Source organism: Canis aureus, unplaced genomic scaffold (genome assembly GCF_053574225.1).
Source record: "Canis aureus isolate CA01 unplaced genomic scaffold, VMU_Caureus_v.1.0 ptg000210l_RagTag, whole genome shotgun sequence".
NCBI lineage: Eukaryota > Metazoa > Chordata > Mammalia > Carnivora > Canidae > Canis > Canis aureus.
The window spans coordinates 55,280-68,019 of NW_027554482.1; the positions used below are offsets into that span (position 1 = coordinate 55,280).

At 76.9% G+C, this 12,740-nt stretch overlaps 7 non-coding genes across 7 annotated transcripts; all 7 read right to left on the reverse strand.

Moving 5' to 3' along the window:
* Positions 1-1,546: 1,546 nt before the first annotated feature.
* LOC144309820 (5S ribosomal RNA) lies at positions 1,547-1,665 on the reverse strand. Its single transcript, XR_013375712.1, has one exon. It is a non-coding gene; the product is annotated as a 5S ribosomal RNA (ribosomal RNA).
* Positions 1,666-3,364: 1,699 nt separating this feature from the next.
* Positions 3,365-3,483, reverse strand: LOC144309785 (5S ribosomal RNA). Its single transcript, XR_013375677.1, has one exon. It is a non-coding gene; the product is annotated as a 5S ribosomal RNA (ribosomal RNA).
* Positions 3,484-5,150: 1,667 nt separating this feature from the next.
* Positions 5,151-5,269, reverse strand: LOC144309821 (5S ribosomal RNA). Its single transcript, XR_013375713.1, has one exon. It is a non-coding gene; the product is annotated as a 5S ribosomal RNA (ribosomal RNA).
* Positions 5,270-6,944: 1,675 nt separating this feature from the next.
* Positions 6,945-7,063, reverse strand: LOC144309822 (5S ribosomal RNA). The gene has a single exon (XR_013375714.1). It is a non-coding gene; the product is annotated as a 5S ribosomal RNA (ribosomal RNA).
* Positions 7,064-8,734: 1,671 nt separating this feature from the next.
* On the reverse strand, positions 8,735-8,853 carry LOC144309823 (5S ribosomal RNA). Its single transcript, XR_013375715.1, has one exon. It is a non-coding gene; the product is annotated as a 5S ribosomal RNA (ribosomal RNA).
* A 1,699-nt stretch (positions 8,854-10,552) lies between these two features.
* Positions 10,553-10,671, reverse strand: LOC144309824 (5S ribosomal RNA). Its single transcript, XR_013375716.1, has one exon. It is a non-coding gene; the product is annotated as a 5S ribosomal RNA (ribosomal RNA).
* Positions 10,672-12,346: 1,675 nt separating this feature from the next.
* Positions 12,347-12,465, reverse strand: LOC144309825 (5S ribosomal RNA). The gene has a single exon (XR_013375717.1). It is a non-coding gene; the product is annotated as a 5S ribosomal RNA (ribosomal RNA).
* Between the last annotated feature and the right edge of the window lie 275 nt (positions 12,466-12,740).

Here is a 12,740-nt window from a genome sequence, read left to right on the forward strand (position 1 = left end):
GCCCACGACACACACACACACAGACAGACGGAAGGACACAGGCACTCGGAGCTGGGCCACACGGCCTGTGGGGGCGAGGCAGCCACCCCGCCGGAGGGGCGCAGGCCCTGGAGCTGCGTCAGGAGCCCTGGCAGCCGCAGGCCCTGCAGCCACGCGGTCAGGGATGCCGTTCCGCTCCCATTCCTGCCCATCAGCCGAACCGCCGCGGGGCCGTGTGCCTGCGTGCGTGCGCGGCGCCCTCGCCCAGGCGCGGAGCGAGTGTCTGTGGTGTGTCTTGCTGTGTCCCGAGCGGCTCTTTTGGGCCTGGGTGCCGGCCGTCCCCGCGTCGCTGTGGTCTTGGCTGTCGCGGGGTCACGGAGCGCGGAGCCCGGCGCCAACGGGGGGCCTGAGGCCCCCGGCGGTCGGGCCGTCTGGTTGGTGTCCTGGGCACGCGGAGCGTGGCCCCCGGGGCTGAGGGCCGAAGGGACGGTGGTCCGCGGGGGACGGAGGGCATGTCCTTCGGAGAGAAGGTGCAGGCGGGCCCGGGCCGAAGGTGGGGGGGGTGTTGCGGGTGGCTGGGTGGCTTGGTCGCTGGGGGCGGTGCTAGGGGCTGGGGGCGGGCCTGGGGGCGGGGCCTGGGGCGGGGCGAGGAGGGCCCGCAGGCAGGCCCGGCCCCCGGCCCCCGGCTCCCAAGCACCCCCCCCCTCGGCCCCACCGAGGGCCTCGCAGGCCTGCGAGGACGGGATCCAGCCCCCACCCGTCTCCCCCCAGCGACCGCACCGCCCCCCCGCGCCCCCGCCCCGAGGTTCCGGCTGTCGCCCCGTCCCCTCCCTGGGCCCCTTCGGGCCCCCTCGGCCCCCTCGGCCCCCCGGGGCTGAGGGCCGAAGGGACGGTGGTCCGCGGGGGACGGAGGGCATGTCCTTCGGAGAGAAGGTGCAGGCGGGCCCGGGCCGAAGGTGGGGGGGTGTTGCGGGTGGCTGGGTGGCTTGGTCGCTGGGGGCGGTGCCAGGGAATTGCTAGGGGCTGGGGGCGGGCCTGGGGGCGGGGCCTGGGGCGGGGCGAGGAGGGCCCGCAGGCAGGCCCGGCCCCCGGCCCCCGGCTCCCAAGCACCCCCCCCCTCGGCCCCACCGAGGGCCTCGCAGGCCTGCGAGGACGGGATCCAGCCCCCACCCGTCTCCCCCCAGCGACCGCACCGCCCCCCCGCGCCCCCGCCCCGAGGTTCCGGCTGTCGCCCCGTCCCCTCCCTGGGCCCCTTCGGGCCCCCTCGGCCCCCTCGGCCCCCTGGGACGCGCGGCCGGCTAGGATGCGGGTGGGCGTCGTTGAAGGGCTGCGAGGTTGAAGGGCTGGGAGGAAGAGGAGGTGTGTGGTGTATGTAGTGGCGTCCTGCCCGTGCAGCGGGCGCCCTCGGTGCCCCGCGGCGCCCTGCGGTGGTCCCGGCGGGGCGGGGGCCATGGCAGGGGTCGTCCGGAGGGCGCCGCCGCCGCCGCCGCCGCCGCCGCCGCCGCCGCCGCGTTGGGCGAGGGGGGTGTTGGCGGCAAAGGGACGGACAGGAAGGCCGAAGAAAAAAAGCCTACAGCACCCGGTATTCCCAGGCGGTCTCCCATCCAAGTACTAACCAGGCCCGACCCTGCTTAGCTTCCGAGATCAGACGAGATCGGGCGCGTTCAGGGTGGTATGGCCGTAGACGTCCGCGCCTGCCGCTGGGCGCCCCAAGAGCCTGCTCTGCGCCTCTCCAGGCCGGGCGCCCGCCGCTCCTCAGCCCTCCTCCGCCCGCCCTGTGCGGCCCGCCTGAACGCCTGCCTGCCTGCCTGCCTGCCTGCCTGCATGCTCGCCTGCCGGCCCGACTGATGGACTGACCGCCTCCCGCGCCGCGCCCGGGGTGGCGGAGGGCGCCTGCCCGGGCCGGGGGGTGGGGGCCAAGACGCGTCCCGCACCCCGGAGCCGAGTCTGTCGCGGGAGCCCGGGCGCGCTCCCGTCCCCGGCCTGTCGGGCTCGTCGCCGCCGCTCGGCTCCCCGGATGGCACGCCGCCCCACATCGGGCCGCTCGCTGGGGGCCGGGGGCCGGGGGCCGGGGGCCGGGGGCTGGGGCCTGGGGGCTGCGGGGGGGTGTCGGGGTGTGCCGCGGGCCGGGGCCGGCGCCGGCGGGCCCCTGGCCTCTCCTGTTCTTCAGCCCGCCTGGCTCAAAGCCAAGCCGGGGCCGCCCGCGCCGCCGGACCCCATCGTCGCACAGGCAGGGACACAGACACAGGTGCCCACGACACACACACACACAGACAGACGGAAGGACACAGGCACTCGGAGCTGGGCCACACGGCCTGTGGGGGCGAGGCAGCCACCCCGCCGGAGGGGCGCAGGCCCTGGAGCTGCGTCAGGAGCCCTGGCAGCCGCAGGCCCTGCAGCCACGCGGTCAGGGATGCCGTTCCGCTCCCATTCCTGCCCATCAGCCGAACCGCCGCGGGGCCGTGTGCCTGCGTGCGTGCGCGGCGCCCTGGCCCAGGCGCGGAGCGAGTGTCTGTGGTGTGTCTTGCTGTGTCCCGAGCGGCTCTTTTGGGCCTGGGTGCCGGCCGCCCCCGCGTCGCTGTGGTCTTGGCTGTCGCGGGGTCACGGAGCGCGGAGCCCGGCGCCAACGGGGGGCCTGAGGCCCCCGGCGGTCGGGCCGTCTGGTTGGTGTCCTGGGCACGCGGAGCGTGGACCCCGGGGCTGAGGGCCGAAGGGACGGTGGTCCGCGGGGGACGGAGGGCATGTCCTTCGGAGAGAAGGTGCAGGCGGGCCCGGGCCGAAGGTGGGGGGGGTGTTGCGGGTGGCTGGGTGGCTTGGTCGCTGGGGGCGGTGCTAGGGGCTGGGGGCGGGCCTGGGGGCGGGGCCTGGGGCGGGGCGAGGAGGGCCCGCAGGCAGGCCCGGCCCCCGGCCCCCGGCTCCCAAGCACCCCCCCCTCGGCCCCACGGAGGGCCTCGCAGGCCTGCGAGGACGGGATCCAGCCCCCACCCGTCTCCCCCCAGCGACCGCACCGCCCCCCCGCGCCCCCGCCCCGAGGTTCCGGCTGTCGCCCCGTCCCCTCCCTGGGCCCCTTCGGGCCCCCTCGGCCCCCTCGGCCCCCTGGGACGCGCGGCCGGCTAGGATGCGGGTGGGCGTCGTTGAAGGGCTGCGAGGTTGAAGGGCTGGGAGGAAGAGGAGGTGTGTGGTGTATGTAGTGGCGTCCTGCCCGTGCAGCGGGCGCCCTCGGTGCCCCGCGGCGCCCTGCGGTGGTCCCGGCGGGGCGGGGGCCATGGCAGGGGTCGTCCGGAGGGCGCCGCCGCCGCCGCCGCCGCCGCCGCCGCCGCCGCCGCCGCGTTGGGCGAGGGGGGTGTTGGCGGCAAAGGGACGGACAGGAAGGCCGAAGAAAAAAAGCCTACAGCACCCGGTATTCCCAGGCGGTCTCCCATCCAAGTACTAACCAGGCCCGACCCTGCTTAGCTTCCGAGATCAGACGAGATCAGGCGCGTTCAGGGTGGTATGGCCGTAGACGTCCGCGCCTGCCGCTGGGCGCCCCAAGAGCCTGCTCTGCGCCTCTCCAGGCCGGGCGCCCGCCGCTCCTCAGCCCTCCTCCGCCCGCCCTGTGCGGCCCGCCTGAACGCCTGCCTGCCTGCCTGCCTGCCTGCATGCTCGCCTGCCGGCCCGACTGATGGACTGACCGCCTCCCGCGCCGCGCCCGGGGTGGCGGAGGGCGCCTGCCCGGGCCGGGGGGTGGGGGCCAAGACGCGTCCCGCACCCCGGAGCCGAGTCTGTCGCGGGAGCCCGGGCGCGCTCCCGTCCCCGGCCTGTCGGGCTCGTCGCCGCCGCTCGGCTCCCCGGATGGCACGCCGCCCCACATCGGGCCGCTCGCTGGGGGCCGGGGGCCGGGGGCTGGGGCCTGGGGGCTGCGGGGGGGTGTCGGGGTGTGCCGCGGGCCGGGGCCGGCGCCGGCGGGCCCCTGGCCTCTCCTGTTCTTCAGCCCGCCTGGCTCAAAGCCAAGCCGGGGCCGCCCGCGCCGCCGGACCCCATCGTCGCACAGGCAGGGACACAGACACAGGTGCCCACGACACACACACACACAGACAGACGGAAGGACACAGGCACTCGGAGCTGGGCCACACGGCCTGTGGGGGCGAGGCAGCCACCCCGCCGGAGGGGCGCAGGCCCTGGAGCTGCGTCAGGAGCCCTGGCAGCCGCAGGCCCTGCAGCCACGGGGTCAGGGATGCCGTTCCGCTCCCATTCCTGCCCATCAGCCGAACCGCCGCGGGGCCGTGTGCCTGCGTGCGTGCGCGGCGCCCTGGCCCAGGCGCGGAGCGAGTGTCTGTGGTGTGTCTTGCTGTGTCCCGAGCGGCTCTTTGGGCCTGGGTGCCGGCAGCCCCCGCGTCGCTGTGGTCTTGGCTGTCGCGGGGTCACGGAGCGCGGAGCCCGGCGCCAACGGGGGGCCTGAGGCCCCCGGCGGCCGGGCCGTCTGGTTGGTGTCCTGGGCACGCGGAGCGTGGCCCCCGGGGCTGAGGGCCGAAGGGACGGTGGTCCGCGGGGGACGGAGGGCATGTCCTTCGGAGAGAAGGTGCAGGCGGGCCCGGGCCGAAGGTGGGGGGGGTGTTGCGGGTGGCTGGGTGGCTTGGTCGCTGGGGGCGGTGCTAGGGGCTGGGGGCGGGCCTGGGGGAGGGGCCTGGGGCGGGGCGAGGAGGGCCCGCAGGCAGGCCCGGCCCCCGGCCCCCGGCCCCCAACCACCCCCCCCTCGGCCCCACCGAGGGCCTCGCAGGCCTGTGAGGACGGGATCCAGCCCCCACCCGTCTCCCCCCAGCGACCGCACCGCCCCCCCGCGCCCCAGCCCCGAGGTTCCGGCTGTCGCCCCGACCGCTCCCTGGGCCCCTTCGGGCCCCCTCGGCCCCCTCGGCCCCCTGAGACACGCGGCCGGCTAGGATGCGGGTGGGCGTCGTTGAAGGGCTGGGAGGAAGAGGAGGTGTGTGGTGTATGTAGTGGCGTCCTGCCCGTGCAGCGGGCGCCCTCGGTGCCCCGCCGTGCCCTGCGGTGGTCCCGGCGGGGCGGGGGCCATGGCAGGGGTCGTCCGGAGGGCGCCGCCGCCGCCGCCGCCGCCGCCGCCGCCGCCGCCGCCGCCGCGTTGGGCGAGGGGGGTGTTGGCGGCAAAGGGACGGACAGGAAGGCCGAAGAAAAAAAGCCTACAGCACCCGGTATTCCCAGGCGGTCTCCCATCCAAGTACTAACCAGGCCCGACCCTGCTTAGCTTCCGAGATCAGACGAGATCGGGCGCGTTCAGGGTGGTATGGCCGTAGACGTCCGCGCCTGCCGCTGGGCGCCCCAAGAGCCTGCTCTGCGCCTCTCCAGGCCGGGCGCCCGCCGCTCCTCAGCCCTCCTCCGCCCGCCCTGTGCGGCCCGCCTGAACGCCTGCCTGCCTGCCTGCCTGCCTGCCTGCATGCTCGCTTGCCGGCCCGACTGATGGACTGACCGCCTCCCGCGCCGCGCCCGGGGTGGCGGAGGGCGCCTGCCCGGGCCGGGGGGTGGGGGCCAAGACGCGTCCCGCACCCCGGAGCCGAGTCTGTCGCGGGAGCCCGGGCGCGCTCCCGTCCCCGGCCTGTCGGGCTCGTCGCCGCCGCTCGGCTCCCCGGATGGCACGCCGCCCCACATCGGGCCGCTCGCTGGGGGCCGGGGGCCGGGGGCCGGGGGCCGGGGGCTGGGGCCTGGGGGCTGCGGGGGGGTGTCGGGGTGTGCCGCGGGCCGGGGCCGGCGCCGGCGGGCCCCTGGCCTCTCCTGTTCTTCAGCCCGCCTGGCTCAAAGCCAAGCCGGGGCCGCCCGCGCCGCCGGACCCCATCGTCGCACAGGCAGGGACACAGACACAGGTGCCCACGACACACACACACACAGACAGACGGAAGGACACAGGCACTCGGAGCTGGGCCACACGGCCTGTGGGGGCGAGGCAGCCACCCCGCCGGAGGGGCGCAGGCCCTGGAGCTGCGTCAGGAGCCCTGGCAGCCGCAGGCCCTGCAGCCACGCGGTCAGGGATGCCGTTCCGCTCCCATTCCTGCCCATCAGCCGAACCGCCGCGGGGCCGTGTGCCTGCGTGCGTGCGCGGCGCCCTGGCCCAGGCGCGGAGCGAGTGTCTGTGGTGTGTCTTGCTGTGTCCCGAGCGGCTCTTTTGGGCCTGGGTGCCGGCCGCCCCCGCGTCGCTGTGGTCTTGGCTGTCGCGGGGTCACGGAGCGCGGAGCCCGGCGCCAACGGGGGGCCTGAGGCCCCCGGCGGTCGGGCCGTCTGGTTGGTGTCCTGGGCACGCGGAGCGTGGACCCCGGGGCTGAGGGCCGAAGGGACGGTGGTCCGCGGGGGACGGAGGGCATGTCCTTCGGAGAGAAGGTGCAGGCGGGCCCGGGCCGAAGGTGGGGGGGGTGTTGCGGGTGGCTGGGTGGCTTGGTCGCTGGGGGCGGTGCTAGGGGCTGGGGGCGGGCCTGGGGGCGGGGCCTGGGGCGGGGCGAGGAGGGCCCGCAGGCAGGCCCGGCCCCCGGCCCCCGGCTCCCAAGCACCCCCCCCTCGGCCCCACGGAGGGCCTCGCAGGCCTGCGAGGACGGGATCCAGCCCCCACCCGTCTCCCCCCAGCGACCGCACCGCCCCCCCGCGCCCCCGCCCCGAGGTTCCGGCTGTCGCCCCGTCCCCTCCCTGGGCCCCTTCGGGCCCCCTCGGCCCCCTCGGCCCCCTGGGACGCGCGGCCGGCTAGGATGCGGGTGGGCGTCGTTGAAGGGCTGCGAGGTTGAAGGGCTGGGAGGAAGAGGAGGTGTGTGGTGTATGTAGTGGCGTCCTGCCCGTGCAGCGGGCGCCCTCGGTGCCCCGCGGCGCCCTGCGGTGGTCCCGGCGGGGCGGGGGCCATGGCAGGGGTCGTCCGGAGGGCGCCGCCGCCGCCGCCGCGTTGGGCGAGGGGGGTGTTGGCGGCAAAGGGACGGACAGGAAGGCCGAAGAAAAAAAGCCTACAGCACCCGGTATTCCCAGGCGGTCTCCCATCCAAGTACTAACCAGGCCCGACCCTGCTTAGCTTCCGAGATCAGACGAGATCGGGCGCGTTCAGGGTGGTATGGCCGTAGACGTCCGCGCCTGCCGCTGGGCGCCCCAAGAGCCTGCTCTGCGCCTCTCCAGGCCGGGCGCCCGCCGCTCCTCAGCCCTCCTCCGCCCGCCCTGTGCGGCCCGCCTGAACGCCTGCCTGCCTGCCTGCCTGCCTGCCTGCATGCTCGCCTGCCGGCCCGACTGATGGACTGACCGCCTCCCGCGCCGCGCCCGGGGTGGCGGAGGGCGCCTGCCCGGGCCGGGGGGTGGGGGCCAAGACGCGTCCCGCACCCCGGAGCCGAGTCTGTCGCGGGAGCCCGGGCGCGCTCCCGTCCCCGGCCTGTCGGGCTCGTCGCCGCCGCTCGGCTCCCCGGATGGCACGCCGCCCCACATCGGGCCGCTCGCTGGGGGCCGGGGGCCGGGGGCTGGGGCCTGGGGGCTGCGGGGGGGTGTCGGGGTGTGCCGCGGGCCGGGGCCGGCGCCGGCGGGCCCCTGGCCTCTCCTGTTCTTCAGCCCGCCTGGCTCAAAGCCAAGCCGGGGCCGCCCGCGCCGCCGGACCCCATCGTCGCACAGGCAGGGACACAGACACAGGTGCCCACGACACACACACACACAGACAGACGGAAGGACACAGGCACTCGGAGCTGGGCCACACGGCCTGTGGGGGCGAGGCAGCCACCCCGCCGGAGGGGCGCAGGCCCTGGAGCTGCGTCAGGAGCCCTGGCAGCCGCAGGCCCTGCAGCCACGGGGTCAGGGATGCCGTTCCGCTCCCATTCCTGCCCATCAGCCGAACCGCCGCGGGGCCGTGTGCCTGCGTGCGTGCGCGGCGCCCTGGCCCAGGCGCGGAGCGAGTGTCTGTGGTGTGTCTTGCTGTGTCCCGAGCGGCTCTTTGGGCCTGGGTGCCGGCCGCCCCCGCGTCGCTGTGGTCTTGGCTGTCGCGGGGTCACGGAGCGCGGAGCCCGGCGCCAACGGGGGGCCTGAGGCCCCCGGCGGTCGGGCCGTCTGGTTGGTGTCCTGGGCACGCGGAGCGTGGCCCCCGGGGCTGAGGGCCGAAGGGACGGTGGTCCGCGGGGGACGGAGGGCATGTCCTTCGGAGAGAAGGTGCAGGCGGGCCCGGGCCGAAGGTGGGGGGGGTGTTGCGGGTGGCTGGGTGGCTTGGTCGCTGGGGGCGGTGCTAGGGGCTGGGGGCGGGCCTGGGGGAGGGGCCTGGGGCGGGGCGAGGAGGGCCCGCAGGCAGGCCCGGCCCCCGGCCCCCGGCCCCCAACCACCCCCCCCTCGGCCCCACCGAGGGCCTCGCAGGCCTGTGAGGACGGGATCCAGCCCCCACCCGTCTCCCCCCAGCGACCGCACCGCCCCCCCGCGCCCCAGCCCCGAGGTTCCGGCTGTCGCCCCGACCGCTCCCTGGGCCCCTTCGGGCCCCCTCGGCCCCCTCGGCCCCCTGAGACACGCGGCCGGCTAGGATGCGGGTGGGCGTCGTTGAAGGGCTGGGAGGAAGAGGAGGTGTGTGGTGTATGTAGTGGCGTCCTGCCCGTGCAGCGGGCGCCCTCGGTGCCCCGCCGTGCCCTGCGGTGGTCCCGGCGGGGCGGGGGCCATGGCAGGGGTCGTCCGGAGGGCGCCGCCGCCGCCGCCGCCGCCGCCGCCGCCGCCGCCGCCGCCGCGTTGGGCGAGGGGGGTGTTGGCGGCAAAGGGACGGACAGGAAGGCCGAAGAAAAAAAGCCTACAGCACCCGGTATTCCCAGGCGGTCTCCCATCCAAGTACTAACCAGGCCCGACCCTGCTTAGCTTCCGAGATCAGACGAGATCGGGCGCGTTCAGGGTGGTATGGCCGTAGACGTCCGCGCCTGCCGCTGGGCGCCCCAAGAGCCTGCTCTGCGCCTCTCCAGGCCGGGCGCCCGCCGCTCCTCAGCCCTCCTCCGCCCGCCCTGTGCGGCCCGCCTGAACGCCTGCCTGCCTGCCTGCCTGCCTGCCTGCATGCTCGCCTGCCGGCCCGACTGATGGACTGACCGCCTCCCGCGCCGCGCCCGGGGTGGCGGAGGGCGCCTGCCCGGGCCGGGGGGTGGGGGCCAAGACGCGTCCCGCACCCCGGAGCCGAGTCTGTCGCGGGAGCCCGGGCGCGCTCCCGTCCCCGGCCTGTCGGGCTCGTCGCCGCCGCTCGGCTCCCCGGATGGCACGCCGCCCCACATCGGGCCGCTCGCTGGGGGCCGGGGGCCGGGGGCCGGGGGCCGGGGGCTGGGGCCTGGGGGCTGCGGGGGGGTGTCGGGGTGTGCCGCGGGCCGGGGCCGGCGCCGGCGGGCCCCTGGCCTCTCCTGTTCTTCAGCCCGCCTGGCTCAAAGCCAAGCCGGGGCCGCCCGCGCCGCCGGACCCCATCGTCGCACAGGCAGGGACACAGACACAGGTGCCCACGACACACACACACACAGACAGACGGAAGGACACAGGCACTCGGAGCTGGGCCACACGGCCTGTGGGGGCGAGGCAGCCACCCCGCCGGAGGGGCGCAGGCCCTGGAGCTGCGTCAGGAGCCCTGGCAGCCGCAGGCCCTGCAGCCACGCGGTCAGGGATGCCGTTCCGCTCCCATTCCTGCCCATCAGCCGAACCGCCGCGGGGCCGTGTGCCTGCGTGCGTGCGCGGCGCCCTGGCCCAGGCGCGGAGCGAGTGTCTGTGGTGTGTCTTGCTGTGTCCCGAGCGGCTCTTTTGGGCCTGGGTGCCGGCCGCCCCCGCGTCGCTGTGGTCTTGGCTGTCGCGGGGTCACGGAGCGCGGAGCCCGGCGCCAACGGGGGGCCTGAGGCCCCCGGCGGTCGGGCCGTCTGGTTGGTGTCCTGGGCACGCGGAGCGTGGACCCCGGGGCTGAGGGCCGAAGGGACGGTGGTCCGCGGGGGACGGAGGGCATGTCCTTCGGAGAGAAGGTGCAGGCGGGCCCGGGCCGAAGGTGGGGGGGGTGTTGCGGGTGGCTGGGTGGCTTGGTCGCTGGGGGCGGTGCTAGGGGCTGGGGGCGGGCCTGGGGGCGGGGCCTGGGGCGGGGCGAGGAGGGCCCGCAGGCAGGCCCGGCCCCCGGCCCCCGGCTCCCAAGCACCCCCCCCTCGGCCCCACGGAGGGCCTCGCAGGCCTGCGAGGACGGGATCCAGCCCCCACCCGTCTCCCCCCAGCGACCGCACCGCCCCCCCGCGCCCCCGCCCCGAGGTTCCGGCTGTCGCCCCGTCCCCTCCCTGGGCCCCTTCGGGCCCCCTCGGCCCCCTCGGCCCCCTGGGACGCGCGGCCGGCTAGGATGCGGGTGGGCGTCGTTGAAGGGCTGCGAGGTTGAAGGGCTGGGAGGAAGAGGAGGTGTGTGGTGTATGTAGTGGCGTCCTGCCCGTGCAGCGGGCGCCCTCGGTGCCCCGCGGCGCCCTGCGGTGGTCCCGGCGGGGCGGGGGCCATGGCAGGGGTCGTCCGGAGGGCGCCGCCGCCGCCGCCGCCGCCGCCGCCGCCGCCGCCGCCGCGTTGGGCGAGGGGGGTGTTGGCGGCAAAGGGACGGACAGGAAGGCCGAAGAAAAAAAGCCTACAGCACCCGGTATTCCCAGGCGGTCTCCCATCCAAGTACTAACCAGGCCCGACCCTGCTTAGCTTCCGAGATCAGACGAGATCGGGCGCGTTCAGGGTGGTATGGCCGTAGACGTCCGCGCCTGCCGCTGGGCGCCCCAAGAGCCTGCTCTGCGCCTCTCCAGGCCGGGCGCCCGCCGCTCCTCAGCCCTCCTCCGCCCGCCCTGTGCGGCCCGCCTGAACGCCTGCCTGCCTGCCTGCCTGCCTGCCTGCCTGCATGCTCGCCTGCCGGCCCGACTGATGGACTGACCGCCTCCCGCGCCGCGCCCGGGGTGGCGGAGGGCGCCTGCCCGGGCCGGGGGGTGGGGGCCAAGACGCGTCCCGCACCCCGGAGCCGAGTCTGTCGCGGGAGCCCGGGCGCGCTCCCGTCCCCGGCCTGTCGGGCTCGTCGCCGCCGCTCGGCTCCCCGGATGGCACGCCGCCCCACATCGGGCCGCTCGCTGGGGGCCGGGGGCCGGGGGCTGGGGCCTGGGGGCTGCGGGGGGGTGTCGGGGTGTGCCGCGGGCCGGGGCCGGCGCCGGCGGGCCCCTGGCCTCTCCTGTTCTTCAGCCCGCCTGGCTCAAAGCCAAGCCGGGGCCGCCCGCGCCGCCGGACCCCATCGTCGCACAGGCAGGGACACAGACACAGGTGCCCACGACACACACACACACAGACAGACGGAAGGACACAGGCACTCGGAGCTGGGCCACACGGCCTGTGGGGGCGAGGCAGCCACCCCGCCGGAGGGGCGCAGGCCCTGGAGCTGCGTCAGGAGCCCTGGCAGCCGCAGGCCCTGCAGCCACGGGGTCAGGGATGCCGTTCCGCTCCCATTCCTGCCCATCAGCCGAACCGCCGCGGGGCCGTGTGCCTGCGTGCGTGCGCGGCGCCCTGGCCCAGGCGCGGAGCGAGTGTCTGTGGTGTGTCTTGCTGTGTCCCGAGCGGCTCTTTGGGCCTGGGTGCCGGCCGCCCCCGCGTCGCTGTGGTCTTGGCTGTCGCGGGGTCACGGAGCGCGGAGCCCGGCGCCAACGGGGGGCCTGAGGCCCCCGGCGGCCGGGCCGTCTGGTTGGTGTCCTGGGCACGCGGAGCGTGGCCCCCGGGGCTGAGGGCCGAAGGGACGGTGGTCCGCGGGGGACGGAGGGCATGTCCTTCGGAGAGAAGGTGCAGGCGGGCCCGGGCCGAAGGTGGGGGGGGTGTTGCGGGTGGCTGGGTGGCTTGGTCGCTGGGGGCGGTGCTAGGGGCTGGGGGCGGGCCTGGGGGAGGGGCCTGGGGCGGGGCGAGGAGGGCCCGCAGGCAGGCCCGGCCCCCGGCCCCCGGCCCCCAACCACCCCCCCCTCGGCCCCACCGAGGGCCTCGCAGGCCTGTGAGGACGGGATCCAGCCCCCACCCGTCTCCCCCCAGCGACCGCACCGCCCCCCCGCGCCCCAGCCCCGAGGTTCCGGCTGTCGCCCCGACCGCTCCCTGGGCCCCTTCGGGCCCCCTCGGCCCCCTCGGCCCCCTGAGACACGCGGCCGGCTAGGATGCGGGTGGGCGTCGTTGAAGGGCTGGGAGGAAGAGGAGGTGTGTGGTGTATGTAGTGGCGTCCTGCCCGTGCAGCGGGCGCCCTCGGTGCCCCGCCGTGCCCTGCGGTGGTCCCGGCGGGGCGGGGGCCATGGCAGGGGTCGTCCGGAGGGCGCCGCCGCCGCCGCCGCCGCCGCCGCCGCCGCCGCCGCCGCCGCGTTGGGCGAGGGGGGTGTTGGCGGCAAAGGGACGGACAGGAAGGCCGAAGAAAAAAAGCCTACAGCACCCGGTATTCCCAGGCGGTCTCCCATCCAAGTACTAACCAGGCCCGACCCTGCTTAGCTTCCGAGATCAGACGAGATCGGGCGCGTTCAGGGTGGTATGGCCGTAGACGTCCGCGCCTGCCGCTGGGCGCCCCAAGAGCCTGCTCTGCGCCTCTCCAGGCCGGGCGCCCGCCGCTCCTCAGCCCTCCTCCGCCCGCCCTGTGCGGCCCGCCTGAACGCCTGCCTGCCTGCCTGCCTGCCTGCCTGCATGCTCGCCTGCCGGCCCGACTGATGGACTGACCGCCTCCCGCGCCGCGCCCGGGGTGGCGGAGGGCGCCTGCCCGGGCCGGGGGGTGGGGGCCAAGACGCGTCCCGCACCCCGGAGCCGAGTCTGTCGCGGGAGCC